At 43.0% G+C, this 18,817-nt stretch overlaps 1 protein-coding gene across 2 annotated transcripts in view; it reads right to left on the minus strand.

The window, feature by feature from the left end:
- The window catches only part of LOC122549959 (CKLF-like MARVEL transmembrane domain-containing protein 8), a 112,689-nt gene that overhangs the window by 71,385 nt on the left and 22,487 nt on the right, over positions 1 to 18,817 (minus strand). The gene's annotated exons all lie outside the window — the stretch shown is intronic.

Below are 18,817 nucleotides of genomic sequence, written 5' to 3' on the forward strand. Positions count from 1 at the left end.
CTATCCACTCCACCCTCTCCTCCCTGACCTATCACCTTCATCTCCTTCCCCACCTACCTATTGTACTCTATGCTACTCTCTCCCTACCCCCACCCTCCTCTAGCTTATCTCTCCACGCTTCAGGCTCTCTGTCTTTATTCCTGATGAAGGGCTTTTGCCCGAAACGTTGATTTTGCCTGTCCTCGGATGCTGCCTGAATTGCTGTGCTCTTCCAGCACCACGGAAGAGAATAGCATCGCCTATCTGTTTCTCCGATATCAGGGTTCTTAGCAGAGGCAGTAATGCAGAGACTTGAACAAACAGCTCTGCCAACCATCCAACCCAAACATTGGGCCCGCCACGTGGATGATACCTTTGTCATCACTAAACAAAACAAATTAGAGGAAACCGTCAAGACCATCAATAGTATCCTTACTGGCATAAAATTCACTAAAGAGGAAGATGTCACAGTAAAGCAAACAGCCAATGAGGAACTTGAAACCGGCGTCTACAGGAAAACAACACATACGGACCAAATATTGAACTACAGAAGAAATCATCCCAACATCCACAAAGGAAGCTGCATCAGAACATTATTTCAATGAGCCAAGACAGACTGCAGCACAGAGGAACTACATTGAACAGAAAAATCACCTATACCATGTATTCAAAAAGAATGGATACCCAATGAACACAGTCTGCCAATTTCTCATCAACAAACCCAAACAAGCAGACAAAACACGCCCAGAAACTCTAGCCACTCTTCCCCCACATCAAAGATATCTCGGAAATGACTGTCAGCCTACTCAGACCCCTTGGCACCATGGTGGCCCACAAACCCACCAACACACTAAAACAGCAGCTAATGAACTTGAAAGACTCTACACAGACAACAAGCAAAACTAATGTTATTTACAGAATACTGTGCAAGAACTGTAACAAACACTACATTGGACAAACAGGCAGAAAACTAGCCACCAGGAATCAGGATCATCAACTAGCCACAAAACAACATGGCCCACTCTCACTAGTATCCTTACATGCAGATAAGGAAGGACACAACTTTGAATGGGAGAACACATCCATCCTAGGACAAGCCAAACAGAGACATGAACTAGAATTCCTAGAAGCATGGCATTCCAACCGGAACTCTATCAACAAACACATTGAATTAGACCCCATCTACCACCCCCTGAGAAAAAGAACAGGAAATGACACCACCAACCCAAAGAAACCGAAACATATAAATAGAAAGCAGGAATTATCAGCAGTGCTTTGTCCGGAGGCCCACTGAAGATGTTACCCAGTAGGGTGACGAAACGTCTGGAAATGAACCTTCCAGCAGAGCGAGTAAACTTACATCCAGAACCTTAACCTGAGCTACAAATCTTCTCAAAACTTGCTATCAATAGATTTTTTATATATTATTGTAGGTAATTCTTGATCAGTGTAATGGTTATGGAGAAAAGGCAGGAAAGGTGGTGTTGGATCATTCATGATCCCATTGAATAGCAGAGCAGACTCAAGGGGCCGATCGACCTTCTCCTGTTCCTACTTCTTACAGCATGTTTTGGGTTCAATTCCAACTCCAGTGACTTGAGTCTACAATGTAGAATTAGATAATGAGAACTGGAATTCTCACTATACTGGGACAATAGAACAGGAGTATTGTCAGTTTGACCTCTGTTAACCATGCGTTACAAAGATGATGGAGAGAATAACTTAGATTTTATTCAAGGAGTTCAATGTAATGTTATTGACTTCTCTTGACATCTTTATTTTGATAAACCCTTTTATGGTGTTTGTTAAACACTGCAATGCAATAACAGAAATCTATGATGGCTCCGCACAACCATCTTCTATTTACTGGTACTTACTCCTCTACTTGGCAAGTAGATTGTTCATGTTTCATCACATATGAATGGAGGCAGCATCAAGCACTGGAGAGCCAAGTGATTGTTGCGTTGAAATTTAAAGTGTTAGTTCACACTAAATTTATCTTGCAGAGTCATTTGTGGCCCCGCTCTCAAAAGCTCCTTCCACATTTATGGAGATGTAGAGAAAAGGGCCAAACTTTCATGAGTTGGTCCAACCCTGGGCACCTTTAAATATGACAGACAGGACCTGATGCCAGCATTTTTCCTGGCACTAAGAGTGTGAGTACTACGCCTGCAGCCTGCACTCCAAATCTGGCTGGTTCCATTGTGGAGGTAGGCATCTCAGCTCCCCATGAGCAGCAAAAGCTAGAAGGCAAAAGTCCCAGAAAACGGAGGCTGGCCTTCTAACCAGTTAATTAGAGACAGTGCCTGCTGAGCAAGGAAATTTCCTGACTTGTTCTTCCCACCACATTAGCAGAAGCTCAAGCTTTGGTATCAGTTACTTAAGGAATGTTTTTGATATGCAACATGTTGCTTTATAATCTTGCAGCAAGTATCACTGCCTTCATCAGGAATGAGACCATTAGTAAATTTAAACTTCTGCCGGGCACAAGTGACGAAGATGGTGCCTGAATAGTTAGTCTCTGGCTTTGTAATGATGATTGAAATTCTGCTCATCTTAGCTATTAATTTGGGTTAATGATTAAAATGAGAGCAAAAAGGTGCACAGCTGTGCTGGAAGCATATTGCTTAGCAACTGGGCATTAGTGAATCTGATTGAACATCCTGGTCCTGTTCACTGCTGGTTTCAGGTCAAGCCAACTTGCTTGAAGATTAAAGATTGCTAAAGAGTAGGAATATTAGCTCCCTGTGTTCTCACATGCTCTCAAATTAATCATTCTACTTTATCAGATATGCATGACATTTCAAAGAATTAAAGAAGGATTACAATATGGAATAAGACTGCTCAGCCTATTGTGTCTATGCCAGCTCTCCGAATGAGCAACTCACTCTGTGTTATTCTTGCTTATTCTTCTCATAACTCTTCCTTTTCCAGACAATTCAACTCCCTTTTGAATGCTCCAGTTGAACCTGCTCCTACTTTACTCTAAAGGCAGTGCATTCCAAACTTTAACTCTGCTGGATGATTATGTTTGTTTTCTACATAAGATCAAGGATATCCTCCTTGCTCGTGTACTCAATTAATAAAGCTCAGGATACTGTATCCTTCTCTAAACACACTTACCATCTTTAATGATTTATGTACATATACACCCGAATCTCTCTGCTGCTGCACATCCTTTAGAATATGATCCTTTACTTTATCCGATCTCTCCATATTCTTTGTATCACGTCACGTGTCTGCAGTTGAACTTCATCTGCCTCCTATCCACACATTTCAACAATATGTTGATGTCCTCTTGAAGTTCTAAACTGCCTTCTTCACAATACTTCTAAAGCTTGTATCATCCACTAACTCTAAAGTTGTCTCCTGCATTCCAAGATCTAGGTCATTTATATAAAAATCAGGAAAAGCAATGGTCTCAATACCAACCCCTGGGAACCTCTACTGCAAACCTACTATCAGCCTGATAAATCCCCAGGTATCCACATGTTATTGCTCCTTTTATTCCATAACTTTCCTCACAAGACTCTGATGTGACAGTGTAACCAATACCTCTTGGAAGTCATGTACACCATATCAACATCACTATCTGCATCAGCATTCCAGTGAAGCAATCCCACAAACAATGAATCAGGTCTAAGCTCTGCAGTTCTGCACATCCAGACGTGAATAGCAGCAGACAATTAAACAATTCACTGGAGGAAGGGTCTCCACAAATATTCCCATCCTCAGTGATGAAACAGACCCACATATCAGTGCAAAACATAAGCTTTCACAGCAATCTTCAGCCAGAAGTGCCAAGGAGATGATCCAGCTCAGTCTCCACCAGTGCTCCCCAGCTTAACAGAGGCCAGTCTTCAGCCAATTCCATTCTCTCCATGTGATATCAAGAAACAGTTGGAGACACTGGATACTGCAAAGGGTATGGGCCCTGACAACATTCTGGCAATAGTATTGAAGACTTGTTCTCCAGAACCTGCTGCATACCTAGCCAAGCTATTCCAGTTCAGTTCCAACACTGGTGGGAATCGGTTTAGCTCAGTTGGCTGAATCATTGGTTTACACAGCAGTGTGATGCCAACAACGTGGGTTCAATTCCCATCATCTAGTTTGAGGTTTCCATGAAGGACTCTTCTTCTCAACCTCTTCCCTTGGCGGCCCTTGGGTTAAATCACCACCAGTTGCTTCACACTAATGAGAGAGCAGCCCCTATGGTCTGGTAAGACTATTGCAACAACAAAGAAAACAAACCACATTGGTATCTACTCAACAATGTGAAAATTGCCCAGGTTTGTCTTGTACATAATAAAACATGACAAATCTAACCTGGCCAATTACCACCCCATCAGTCTACTCTCAATCATCAGTAAAGTGATGGAAAGTCTCCTGCAGCACCTGCTCAGCAATAACCTGCTCAGGGATGCCTAGTTTGGGTTCTGCCAGGGCCACTCAGATCCAGATCTCATTACAGCCTTGGTTCAAACAGTGACAAAAGAGCTAAATTCCAGAGGTGAGGTGAGAGTGACAGCCTTTGACACCAAGGCTGGATTTGTGGCATCAAGGAGCCCAAGCAAAACTGGAGGCAAACTCTCCACTGGTTGAGGTCATACCAGATACATAGGAAGATGGTTGTGGTTGCTAGAGGTCAGTCATCTCAGCTCCAGGGATATCTCTGCAGGAGTTCCTTAGGGTAGTGCCTAGGCTCAACCATCTTCAGCTGTTTCATTAATGACCTTCCCTCCATCATAAGGTCAGAAGTGCAGATGTTCGCTATTGATTGCAGTGTTCAGCATCATTTGTGACACCTCAGATACTGAAGCAGTCCATGTTCAAATACAGCAAGATCTGGACAATATCCAGGTTGTACTGAGAAGTGGAGAAAGTGAGGACTGCAGATGCTGGAGATCAGAGCTGAAAATGTGTTGCTGGAAAAGCGGAGCAGGTCAGGCAGCATTCAAGGAAAAGGAGAATCGACGTTTCGGGCAGAAGCCCTTCTGAAGAAGGGCTTATGCCCGAAACGTCGATTCTCCTGTTCCTTGGATGCTGCCTGACCTGCTGCGCTTTTCCAGCAACACATTTTAAGCTCTGTACTGAGAAGTGGCAAGTAACAAATGTCTGTAAGTGACCATCAATAAGAGACAAACTAACCACCATCCCTTCACATTGAATAATGTTACATCACTGACATTCCCACTATCAACATGTTTCGCATTACCACTGACCAGAAATTCAACTAGACTCACCATATAAACAGTGGCTACAAGAACAGGTCAGAGGCTAAGAAAGCTGCAGCAAGTAACTCACCCCCTGAGTCCTCAAAGTCTGTCCATTATTTACAAGGCACAAGTCAGGAATGTGACAGAATACTCCCACTTGCCTGGATGAGTGGAGCCCCAACAACACTCAAGAAGCTGGACACCATACAGGACAAAGCAGCCTGCTTGATTGGCACCACATCTACAAGCATCCACTCCCTCCACCACCAACACTCAGCTGTGTGTACCATCTATAAGATGCTGTGCAAAAATTCACTAAAGGTCCTTAGACAGCACTTTCCAAACCCTTGACTAATTCCATCTGGAAGGACAAGGGCAACAGATATATGGGAACACCAATAATTGCAAGTTCCCCTCCAAGCCACTTACCATCCTGACTAGGAAATATATCACCATTCCTTCGCTGTCAGAGTCAAAATCCTGGAATCCCTCCCTAATGGCAGGTGGGCTGCAGTAGTTCAAGAAGGCACCTCACCACTATCCTCTCAAGCGTAACTAGGGATGGGCAATAAATGTTTGGCTAGCAAGTGACACCCATGTCTCAGGAGTGAATACAAAAAAATCCAACACTCCAGCGAGTTAATTGAACATGATTTCCCTCAAGAAATCCATATTAGCTTTCCCTAATTGACCCACATTTAATTTGCTGGTTTGCAGTAGCTCTGTAATGCTTGGACCAAGTTTACATCACATTTCCTGCTTTCTCAGGGAGGAATTAAAATGCTACAAATACCCGGAAAGTCCCAATTTAATAGTTGCTCTCAACCAGTGTGATAGCTAGAATACGCAAACTACCTCAGCACAGTTTTGGGGAAATTAGTGGCTTAAATCCCCTTAACTTGTGCTTGAACGTGGGCATCAGATACACACATTCAGCAGTCCACCCACACATCTGTCGAGAGCAATTTGAATGATGGTCACTTTAAGAGACAGACTGAACATTGCAAGATAGCCCACTAACGATTCTATACTTTCCGCATAGGAGGGAAATGGACACTAAAAGGCACAACCAAGGCCTGAATTCTCCTCTGTTTTGGCAAAAACTATTTTTGTGAATGAGCTTGCAATGGCCCATGTCAACTTTTCTTATAGAATTAATAAAAAGTGTAAGATTATATAATTGGATCTCTTCGGTGCCCATTCGTGGAATTATGTAGCAGGAGAGAGAGAGGTGAAAATGATAACTGCTATCAAGACTTTGAGGCAGATCATATTACCTGCACCATAATTAAAGACCAGATCCACAGCACTTCAGGTGCTGAAAGCTGGGAAATGGCCTTCATGTGATGGCTTTCCATCATTATTCCCAAGGAAATAGCCCAGAAAGGCAAGTTACACCCTTGGTTCACTGACAGGGTGTTTAGGCTTTTTCCTGATGACCAAAAAATGAAGCCGCTGCAACAAACTCAGGACAGCTTGGCAAAGACAGTGGTCTGAGTCAATGCAGTGTCCAGGTGAACACACACCTTCTGCACTCCACAAGGCACCAGCTTCTCTCTGCTACTCAGGAGTAGGTTGGTGGTTTCATGGTATTGTCACTGGACCAGTAACTCAGAATCCCAGACAAATATTCTAGGGTAATGGATTCAGCTTCCACTATACCATTTGGTAAAATTGGAATTCAGTAAATATCTTGAATAAAAAGCTAATCAAATAATGATTGCTCGACCATTTCAGATTGTCACATAAGGTTCATTACTGTCTGTTAAGGAAGGAAACCCGCCATCCTCACCTGGTCTAGACCACAGGTGACTCCAGAACCACAGCAATTTGCCATCTCTCCCAACATGCAATGCAAACCAGAAGGGGTGGCAACTTCTAAGTGACCACTCTGAGGTGAAGCAAGGAGCAGAAGATTCATGTGCATAAAATGTCCCTAGGCAGCTGAGTGAAATCCTGATGGGCTGGAAAGTTGTTGGAGTTGGTGATGATGTGCTGAGCAAGGTTCCCTCAAAGCTGCATGGTTATGCAAATATGCAGCTGCTTTGATGCTCTGCATATGCTGTTTGCAGCATCGCTGTCGCACACAGGCCTGCACACCAAGTAAGGAAATTAGAAGGAACACTGGTGGTTTAATGATGCCAACTTGCTTGGGTAGAGGATGATGTCCCCAGAGATGTTGGTGTGATGGCACGAGTTGGACAAAAGGCTGAAGAAGCAAATGGCAAGTTATTGCCAGCAGATTAGCCTTCGGTCATTCAGATCAGGAACTGACACCATCTGCTTTCTTGGGAAAGGAGAGAAGATTGGAATCTGCATTAGCCAGTATGATGAAAATACAGGGATTGCTGGAGTCCCCGCTCATTAGCAAGGTTTTCAACATGCCTCAAGGGAAGAATTTTTTTTCTCTCTACAAGGAGAATCTGACGTATTTTTCATTTTGGCTCCAGTTTCTCAACTTTATTGCTATTGCCCATGCCACTTGAGGGCATAAAGTTCCACCACAAGAAACTACACCCCTCTATTGTATATCAGAAAAATTAGTCTTTCACTTACCATTAAATTTTATTTACAAAATTATACCATACAACAAGCTTTAATGATAAAATATTAGCTTTGCTGAAAAAGAAACATTTTGCCAAAGCTTTTGGTTTTGCACTCATCAGAATATGTGCAGGAATAGCCAAAGTAAAAAGAAAACAACATTTATACTTTAAGACAGGAGAGAATGGTGACGGGTTGGCAAGTGGACTCTGATCAATAAAGGCATTGCAGCAGGGAATGCACCATTGAATGATGACTAACAGTTAACTGCAAAAGAAAAAAGTTTAAAATTTAAACAGGAAAGGTGGACTACAATTAGTCAAGGTGTTGTCATAACAAATGAACCAGAAAATGCGGTCACCTGCAGTATTGCTATGAAGCAGGCACTCCCATGATCATTTTTTTTCTCTCTCTGCAAATATATTAATACATGTAGCTTCCAATGCACATATGTACTCCATGATGTGAATCCAACAGCCAATCCTAAATTACCGTATAAACTCGAGTAATAGTCAATCTCATGTAAAAGTCGGCCCCAAGGGACACTTCCATATCCGCCACAAATTCACCTGCACCTCCACACACATCATCTATTGCATCCGCTGCACCCGATGTGGCCTCCTCTATATTGGGGAGACAGGCCGCCTACTTGCGGAGCGTTTCAGAGAACACCTCTGGGACACCCAGACCAACCAACCCAACCACCCTGTGGCTCAACACTTCAACTCCCCCTCCCACTCCACCAAGGACATGCAGGTCCTTGGACACGTCCATGGTCTGGCGATGGAGGAGTCCAAGGACCTGCATTGTCTCCCCTCCCCCAAGTCCCTTCTCCCTACCTTTTATCTTAGCCTGCTGGACACACTTTCCTCATTCCTGAAGAAGGGCTTATGCCCGAAACGTCGATTCTCCTATTCCTTGGATGCTGCCTGACCTGCTGCACTTTTCCAGCAACACATTTTCAGCCTTATTTTTGGCCAAAATCTCTGGAATTTTCCATATATCTCATGTAAAATTCAACTCTAGATCAACATTTGTGGGTCAAAGTATTACACAGTACATGAATGTTACAATGAGGAAATGAATACTTTTTTCGTGCTATTGTGATTTGATGTACAATTCACACCAATTTGGTGCAGAAGTTTAAGATGCATAACCAACCTTGTGGAATATAGTCAATTACCTAGTTGAGGTTTCGAAATACTTCATTTTGAGTAAAAATGCCCTCCAGAAAAAAAACAAACAATACACAGCAGCATTTAAACTGAAAGTTATTGAGATTGCAGAGAAGACAACTAACTGTAGCAGTAAGAGAATTTTGTTTTTCAAAGAAACTTGAGAGAGACTGGAGAAAGATTTTAAACCAACTTCGGACAATGCAAAAACAAAGCTGTACCAGAGGTAAACATGGTAAGTGGGTGCTTGAAAATTGTCAAAAATGGAAAATGTGTTAGTTGTGAAGCCATCCGAATCCATGCAAGAAACAAATCAAAGGAGGATGGAATTTTGGATTTTAAGGCAGGTGCTGGATGGTGCACAAGATTCATGAGAAGGCATGACTTAGTACTATGGCACAGAAGTATGACTGCACAAAAGCTGCCTGCTGAACTAGAGGATAAGATATTACAGTTTCACCAGTTTGTAATCAGAAATCGGCAGAAGGAAGGCTGCAAGTTATCATGCGAGGGAAACATGACAAAACACCTATTACTCTCGACATGCCAGAGAATTGAACTGCGAACCAAAAAGGAGAAAAAAAACTAGTATTGGTGAAAACCACTGGCCATGAGAAAAGCAGGTTTACTTTATTTCTTTCTTGTATGGCAGGTGGCACTAAATTAAGACTGATGGCTGTTTTTAAGAGAAAAATTTTGCCAAAGCAGAGACTTCCAAAAGGAATTGTCATCCATATGCATCCACAAGGCTGGATGGTTGAAGGTGATGTACAGAATAGATAAAGGAAATTTGGAATTTCCGACCTGGTGGACTACACAAGAAAAGTTTGCTCGTCTGGGACCAGTTTAGATTATATCTAGCGAAGAGTGTTGTTGATAACATCTGATCACATAACACTGATGTAGTTATAATTCCCAGGAGACTTACAAGTGTTTTGCAACCAACAGCTGTTAGTATCAATAAGCCATTTGAGGACATGATGAGAATGAAGTGAAATAACTGGATGCACGATGGAGAAAAAACACACAAAAAGAGGTAGAATGCAGGCTCCACCACTGCCACTGATCTCTGAATGGATCATTGATTCATGGATGGAAATAAAAGCTTACACTATTTTCAAATCATTCAAGAAATGTGCAATTTCGAATGTATTGCACGATACAGAGAACGATTATGAAGAAAGAGAAGTGAATGATGTGCGACCACTAACTACGGACAGCGAAGCTGAAGAGGATCCAGACAATGATATCATTCATCCTGATGGTTATGAAGCTTTAGTTGGTGCTGAAGATGTTGGAAGTGTGATTTTGCAGGATTTTAATGAACTTTTGTATTTGACATGTTTAATTTAAGATGTACCATGTAATTGAGATTTAAAGCTATATTATATTTCTACTTCACTGTTTGTATGTATAAATAAAAGCTTACTAATTCATTTTTGTTTCGATTGTCTTTATCCAGTAATTACTCATAAGTGGTTGTGTTTACTTTCTTTATTCGTTCAGAGATCATTTGGGCTTCTGTTAATGATACAGTATTTCAGACTGTAGCATGAATTTCAGCCTCTCAAATGTAGTATCCCTATAACAGTCGAGCTCATAAATTTAACCCTAAAAAATTTGACTAATGCATAGTAGTTGTCAGCATAACTGTTTGAACAGTCTGGATTCTGTAACAAATGCTGTCCAATTGAAGTGGAAAGGCATCAGGTGGGTCACCCCACTTGAAGCCCTTAAGTGGGCAATTAAGCAGACTACATAATCTCAGAATGAATGAGCATCAATTTAAGTCTAAATGAGGAAGAATGTCTTCTGAGAGTTGTGAGTCTTTATAACTCCTTGCCACAGAGAGCTGTGGGAGTACAATCCTTACATATATTTAAGGTGGAGATAAATTCTTGATCAGTAGGAGAAAATGCAGGCAATTGGGCGTGGGAATTTCTGATTACATGAACCTATTGAATAGCGGAACAGGCTCGAGGGGGCAAACGGCCTGCTCCTGTTCCTAGATCTTATAGTCTCGTCCCACTACTGCTCCAAGATAACAGGTGGTGTGAAAGATCTCTGCCCAGCCTGTAGCCCAATAGGTCTAACACTGAGTTGGGCAGTGAAAGGAGTGGATGTCTTCCTCAGGCTCCTCTAAAAACCAGCCATTTGCCTTGCCATGTCCACCAGTAAATGCCACTCCCTGCCCTAACTGCAGAATCTGTAGCAGCCATCCCTCCTGCTTGGTCCTGCCAGTATGCAGCACTGTTGGTCACTGACTGGTTGATAGCTCTATAAGGGATGACCTCCTGCATTAAAGGGCCATCACCTGAAAAATTAAAGGGGCTGAACCGGCTAAGTGGATGTCAGCTTACATTGACATTTACCGTCAGATGCACAAAGCTCACCTCAGTGGGCAATAAAGCCCAAGGATTTGCTGCAGTGAATAGCATACAGGCATTTAAGGGAAAGGTAGATAATTATATGAAAAAGAAAGAAACAAATGGAAATCTAATAAAATTAGATGAAGAAGCATTGGTGAGTAGCTCATGTGGATTATTAACACTGTATCCACCAGTTGCGCTGAATAGACTGATTCCTAAATTTTTATTTACAACCATGTAAGTAATGGTGCTTTTCTAAACATTATGGATTTCGTATGGTACTATATGTAAGGCAGGAGATGATCTGGCAGAAAAGTGGTTTACATTTCTTTTGGGAGACACAAACAATCCCAAGAAATCTTAAGGTTTGCGTTTTTCATATTGACATTCCGAGCTGATAAATTGGCAGCTTAGACCCTCTTATTGTGACTAGAGTAACAAATGGCTTCAAGCCAGAGGTTAATTAACAGATAATCTGGAGAGAAGTGATGGACAAAGTGGGGGAGGTCACCTGTAATTTCTTCATTGGTTTAAAGGGATTGAATAGATTAATGCAAGGTTAAGAAGAACTTAGCCTCCAGGAAGAAAGTAGATGAATGGGTAATCAGTGGCAGTGGGCAGTCTTTGTCAGGCAACGGACTAATCCTCAAATGGACAACGATCAGGGAAAGCAGTCCCTTTTAAGCAGAAGTTTACCACCACAAGCTACAGACATTCACTGCACCAGATATCTATTTGTCCTCAGAGGTCAGTAACCCACTCTCACTGGTCAGGGTTGTATGCTTTACCTGTCTACTTAGATTATGCATATCTAAATTGTTGCTTAATAAATTTAAAAAGCTATCTAAAACTCTTGAGGTCTCATTTGCTGACTTGAGTTAAAGTGACTGGCTTACCTGAGGAAAAGAAAACATACAAGTCAAACTCTTCCTTTCTCTACAAAGATATGAGGGAGGAGCTGGCTGGTGTTTATTGGAAGGGGAGCCTAGCAGGGAAGATGTTGGAGCAGCAATGGCAGGAGTTTCTGGGGGTAATTCAGGAGGCTCAGCTGAATTTCATCCCAAGGAAGAAGGAACATACAAAGGAGAAGATGAGGCAATCACGGCTGACAAGGGAAGTCAGGGTCAGCAAAAAAGCAAAACAAAAAAGAAAATGTGTGAAGATTAGTAGGAAGCCAGAGGATTGAGAAGCCTTTTAAAACCAGCAGAGGACAACTAAAAGCAATAAAACAGGGAAAGAAGATGTTGTATGATTTTCTTTTAAATCTAAAAGGGTAAGAGAGAGAGAGGTAAGTGGACATTTGTCAACTGGAAAAAGAGGCTGAAGAAGTAGTATTAGGGAAGAAAGAACTGGCAGAGGAACTGAGCATGTACTTTGCATCAGTTTTCACAGTGGAAGATACCAGCAGCAGACCAGAATTTCAGAAGTGTCAGAGGCAAAGGTGAATCTGGTGGCCATCCCTAAAGAGAAGGTGCTGGGGAACCTTACAAGTCTGATGGTGGATAAAACACATGGACCAGATGGACTGGTCCATTTACTGTGGAAAAGGATATGGAAGATATAGAATGTAGGGAAATAGATGGTGACGCCTTGAAAAATGTCCATATTACACGGTGGCACAGTAGTTAGCACTGCTGCCTCACAGCGCTAGAGACCCAAGTCCAATTCCCGCCTCAGGCTACTGTCTGTGTGGAGTTTGCACATTCTCCCCCTGTCTGCATGGGTTTCTTCCGGGTGCTCCGGTTTCCTCCCACAGTCACAAAGATATGCAGGTCAGGTGAAATTGGCCGTGGTAAACTGCCCATAGTGTTAGGTGCATTAGTCAGAGAGAAATGGGTCTGGGTGGGTTACTCTTCAGAGGGTCGGTGTGGACTAGTTGGGCCGAAGGGCCTGTTTCCACACTGGAGGGAATCTAATCTAATCTAATCTACTCTACAGAGGATGAACTACTGGATGTCTTGAAACACAAAGGTGGATAAATCCCCAGGACCTGATCGGGTGTACTCTAGAACTCTGTGGGAAACTAGAGCAGTGATTGCTGGGCCTCTTGCTGAAATATTTGTATCATCGATAGTCACAGGTGAGGTGCCGGAAGACTGGAGGTTGGCTAATGTGGTGCCACTGTATAAGAAGGGTAGTAAGGACAAGCCAGGGAACTATAGACCGGTGAGCCTGACGTCGGTGGTGGGCAAGTTGTTGGAGGGAATCCTGCGGGACAGGATGTACATGTATTTGGAAAGGCAAGGACTGATTAGGAATAGTCAACATGGCTTTTTGCGTGGGAAATCATGTCTCACAAACTTGATGGAGTTTTTTGAAGAAGTAACAAAGAGGATTGATGATGGCAGAGCGGTAAATGCGATCTACATGGAGAGAAGTGGCAGATGGAGTTTAATTCAGATAAATGCGAGGTGCTACATTTTGGGAAAGCAAATCTTAGCAGGACTTATGCACTTAATGGTAAGGTCCTAGGGAGTGTTGCTGAACAAAGAGACCTTGGAGTGCAGGTTCATAGCTCCTTGAAAGTGGAGTTGCAGGTAGATAGGATAGTGAAAAAAGTGTTTGATACGCTTTCCTTTATTGGTCAGAGTATTGAGTACAGGAATTGGGAGGTCATGTTGCGGCTGTACAGGACATTGGTTAGACCACTGTTGGAATATTGCATGCAATTCTGGTCTCCTTGCTATCGGAAAGATGTTTTGGAACTTGAAGGAGTTTAGAAAAGATTTACAAGGATGTTGCCAGGGTTGGAGGATTTGAGCTATAGGGAGAGGCTGAACAGGCCGAGGCTGTTTTCCCTGGAGCGTCAGAGGCTGAGGGGTGACCTGATAGAGGTTTACAAAATTATGAGGGGCGTGGATAGGATAAATAGACAAAGTCTTTTCCCTGGGGTCAGGGAATCCAGAACTAGAGGATTTAGGGTGAGAGTGGAAAGACAAAAAAAAGACCTAAGGGGCAACGTTTTCACACAGAGGGTGGTACATGTATGGAATGAGCTGCCAGAGGAAGTGGTGGAGGCTGGTACAATTGCAACATTTAAAAAGGTATTTGGGTAGGTATATGAATAGGAAGGGTTTGAAGGGATATGGGCAGGTGCTGGCAGGTGGGACTAGATTGGGTTGGGATATCTGATCAGCATGGATGGGTTGAACCGAAGGGTCTGTGTCCATGCTGTACATCTCTATGACTACTACCTGAAGTTCTGAAGAGATAGAAGAGGACATTGTAAAGCCATTGGTGGTGATCTTTCAAGAATCATTGGTGTCAAGGAGATTGCTGAGGCTTGGAAAATGGCCTGTTTAAGAAAGGAGGCAGGCTGAAGACAGGAAACTATAGGCCAGTTAGTCTGAACCCGGTTGTTAGTAACACTTGAGTCCATCATTAATGTTGAGATTGTGGAGTGTGTAGTAAAGAGCTGAGCCAGCATGGCTTTGTCAAGGGGAGGTCATGCCTGATAAATCCATTAGAATTCTTTGAGGTAATGAGCAAGTTTAGACAAGGAGAGCTCGTGGATGTGATCTATTTGCATTTGCAGAAGGCCTTTGACAAAGAGGTTGCTGAGTGAGATAACAGCCCATGATATTAGAGGCAAGGTACTGGAAAGGATAGCAGATTGGCTGACTGGCAGAAAGCAAAAAGAGTAGGGAAAACAATCTTTTTCAGGTTGGCAACTGGTGACTAGTAAGGTTCAGCAGGGGTAAGTGTTGGAACGCAATGCGTTAATGATCTGGACAAAGAAACTAAGGGCATTGTCTCCATGTTTACAGATGACACAAAGATAGGTGGAGGGACAGGCAGTGTTGAGGAACTGGGAAGGCTGCAGACGGACTTGAGCAGGCTAGGAGAGTGGGTAAAGAAGTGGGCAAATGGAATATAATGTGGGGAAGTGTCAGGCAGGCACAGGGAGAATGTGCAAACTCCACACAGACGGTCGCCTGAGGTTGGAATCAAATATTGTGAACAGTTTGGGACCCAGGTTCTGAGGAAAAATATGCTGGCTTGGAGGTTTATAGGAATCATCCAGGGGATGAAGGGGCTGTCATATGAGGAGTACTTGATGATTCTGGGTCTGTACTCAGTGGGGTTTCGAAGGAGGAGGGGCTGGATCTTGCAGAATACTGAGAGGCCTGGATAGAGTTGATGTGGAGAAAATGTTGTTTCCACTAATAAGAAAGACTAGTACGTGCTGGCATAGTCTGAGTGAAGAGATGACCCTTTAGAATGGAGATGAGGAGGTAAACCTTCAGCCAGCGAATGGTTAATCTAGGGAACTCAATGCCGCAGTGGGCTGCAGAGTGTCATTGAATGTATTTAAGATAGGTTCTTGATTGGTAAGGGGATGAAGAGTTACAGCGAGAAGGCAAGAGAATGGGGTTGAGAAACGTATTGGCCACGATTAAATGGCATAGCAGACTCAAATGGGTTGAATGGTCTAATTCTGCTCCTATATCTTATGCTCTTCATCCAGTCTTTCATTCCTTCAATTTCTCTTTCTCCATTGGATTTATCATTGAACTGACTCACTCTAACTCACTCTCCTTCTCAAGTTTATATTTCAATTCTTTAACCTCATTATTGAAGGAGAAATTACCAGAATTTCTTTGGAGCTGTAGGGTGTGGGAATATGTGGAACTAACAGACATGCTGGAAGATGGTCTTGCTACTACAAAAGCTGGGCCATTATTTTCTACAACTAAAGAATGCTGTAATTAGTGCTCCAGCCAGAGTAAGGAGCCCTTGAACAGTACACCTGTATTTAAAATGAGTCTATTCTTATGATTCAGGAGGAGAAATTAAATATAACAAGAAAAAGATGTGTTTTAACAGCAAAAGATGAAGTACAATCTGCCAAGATCTGTGAAAGCAGAGATGCCATCTGAAGAAAAAGAACAGGAATTAGCCAATTGTCTAAATTAAACCACAAGTTTGGAAATAATGCAAATGTAACAACCTTTGTTTAGAAATGTTCTTTTTTGCTAACATGCATCCTGACCCAGAACTGTGCACATGGATTTCAGTGTAAATAGAATTAGCCCACACTCTATACCCTGGATTCTGGATTAGTGGTGCTGGAAGAGCACAGCAGTTCAGGCAGCATCCGAGGAGCAGTAAAATTGACGTTTCAGGCAAAAGCCCTTCATCAGGAATAAAGGCAGAGAGCCTGAAGGGTGGAGAGATAAACTAGAGGAGGGTGGGGGTGGGGAGAAAGTAGCATAGAGTACAATAGGTGAGTGGGGGAGGGGATGAAGGTGATAGGTCAGGGAGGAGGGTGGAGTGGATAGATGTAAACCCTGTTCACAGAGTGTCACTAAGGGCCTTGCTTACCAGCTGCCAGGAACAATACAATTCAAGAATGAACTTTCACATTCCCAGCTCTCTGAAAGGAGCTTCCACTCAGTATGTCTCAAATCAAGAACTGAGAATAGAGAAGAACAGGTTTAAAAGAAAAAACACAGGGATACATACTTTGTTTCTAAAATTCTGAAGTTTAAAAATGTGGAGAGCTAAATACTTGCTAAAATCTTCAGTCACAGCCCGAGTCAAAACATGCAAAATGTGTGAGGTGACTACTTCACCCATCTGCTCATTCAAGTTAAAAATATATTTTGCACACTTTACAAAAAGAAAGGGAATCAGTATCTCTCGCTCCCCTCTTCCACATTTGTTGCAAACATGTATGCCAAATGTTGGCACAGAGAGACATCATGCTCATGTCTAAACAGGAGTTACGAGCAGAGTCGGCCATTTGGCCCCTTCAACACGTTCCTCCTTACGCCCTTTTCTTTATCTCATCAGCAAATTTAATAGACACACCCTTGGTTCTTTCATCCAAGCCATTTATGTAAAAAGGTTAAGACCCCAGCATTGGTGCCTGTGGAACACCATTTGTTGCATCTTGCCAACCAAAAAACAGACCCATTTATGCCATCTGCTTCCTATTAGCTAAGCAATCAGCGACACCATTAGATTATTTTTCTGCAAATTGAAATACAGTACAGTAGCAAGTGATAGACGGAGCAAGGCAATCCCACAAGCAATGGATCAGATCTAAACTCTGCAGTCCTGCCACATCCAGTCGTGGATGGTTGTAGACGATTAAACAACTCACTGGAAGAGGAGGCTACACAAATGTCCCCATCCTTAATGGTGGAAAAATAAGGCTGAAGCTTTTGCAGCAATCTTCAGCCAGAAGTGCCAAGTCAATGATCCATCTCAGCCTCCTCCAGGGGTCGCCTGCATTATGGGTATCAATTGATTCACTCCACGTGATATTAAGAAACGGTTGGAGACACTGGATGCTGCAAAGACTGCGGACCCTGACAACTTTCCAGCAATAGTACTGAAGACTTGTGCTCCAGAACTTGCTGCTCCCCTTGCCAAGCTGTTCCAGTACAGTTACATCACTGGAATCTACCTGACAATGTGAAAAATTGCCCAGGTATGTCCTATACATAAAAAGCAGGACGAATCCAACCCGGCCAATTACCACCCCATCAGTCTACTCTCCATCATCAGTAAAGTGATGGAAGGTGTCATAGACAGTGCTATCAAGCAGCATCTGCTCAGCAATAACCTGCTCAGAGGCACCTAGTTTGGGTTCTGCCAGAACCACTCAGCTCCTGACCTCATTGCAGCCTTGATTCAAATATGGACAAAACGAGCTGAATTTCAGAGGGGAGGTGAAAGTGACAGCCCTTGATATCAAGGCTGCATTTCACCAAATGTGGTATCAAGGAACCCTCGCAAAACTGGAATCAATGGGAATCCAGAGGCAAACTCTCCAGTGGTTGGAGTCATATCTATCCCATAGGAAGATAGTCGTGGTTGTTGGATGTCAATCATCTCAGCTTCAGGACATCTCTGCAGGAGTTCCTCAGGGTAGTGCCTAACCATCTTTAGCTGCTTCATCAATGACCTTCCTTCCATCATAAAGGTCAGAAGTGGGAATGTTCGCAGATGATTACACAATGTTCAGCATTATTCGCGACTCCACAGAGACTGAAGTAGTCCTTGTTCAAATGTAACAAGATCTGGACAATTTCCAGGCTTGGCCTGACAAGTGGCAAATAACATTCATGCCACACAAATGCCAGGCTATGACCATCACCAATAAAAGTCAGTCTAACTACTGCACCTTGACATTCAACAGTGTTACCATCATTGAATCCCCCACTATCTTGAGATTATCATTGACCAACAACTTAACTGGACTCACTATATAAACAGTGGCTGCAAGAGCAGGTCAAAGGCTAGGAATATTGCAGCAAGTAACTTATCTCCTGACTTCCCAAAGCCTGGCCACCATCTATAAGGCACAAGGCAGGAGTGTAATAGAATACTCCCCACTTGCCTGGATGTGTGCAGCCCCAACAACACTCTAAGCTTGACACCATCCAGATCAAAGCAGCAAACCTGATTGGCACTACACCCACAAGTACTGCTTTCATAGAATCCCTAGTGGGGGAGCAGGCCATTCGGTCTGAGTCAACACCGGCCCTCTGAAGAGCATCCCACCCTGACCCATCCCTTA

The sequence above is a fragment of the Chiloscyllium plagiosum genome, chromosome 5 (genome assembly GCF_004010195.1).
Source record: "Chiloscyllium plagiosum isolate BGI_BamShark_2017 chromosome 5, ASM401019v2, whole genome shotgun sequence".
Lineage (NCBI taxonomy): Eukaryota > Metazoa > Chordata > Chondrichthyes > Orectolobiformes > Hemiscylliidae > Chiloscyllium > Chiloscyllium plagiosum.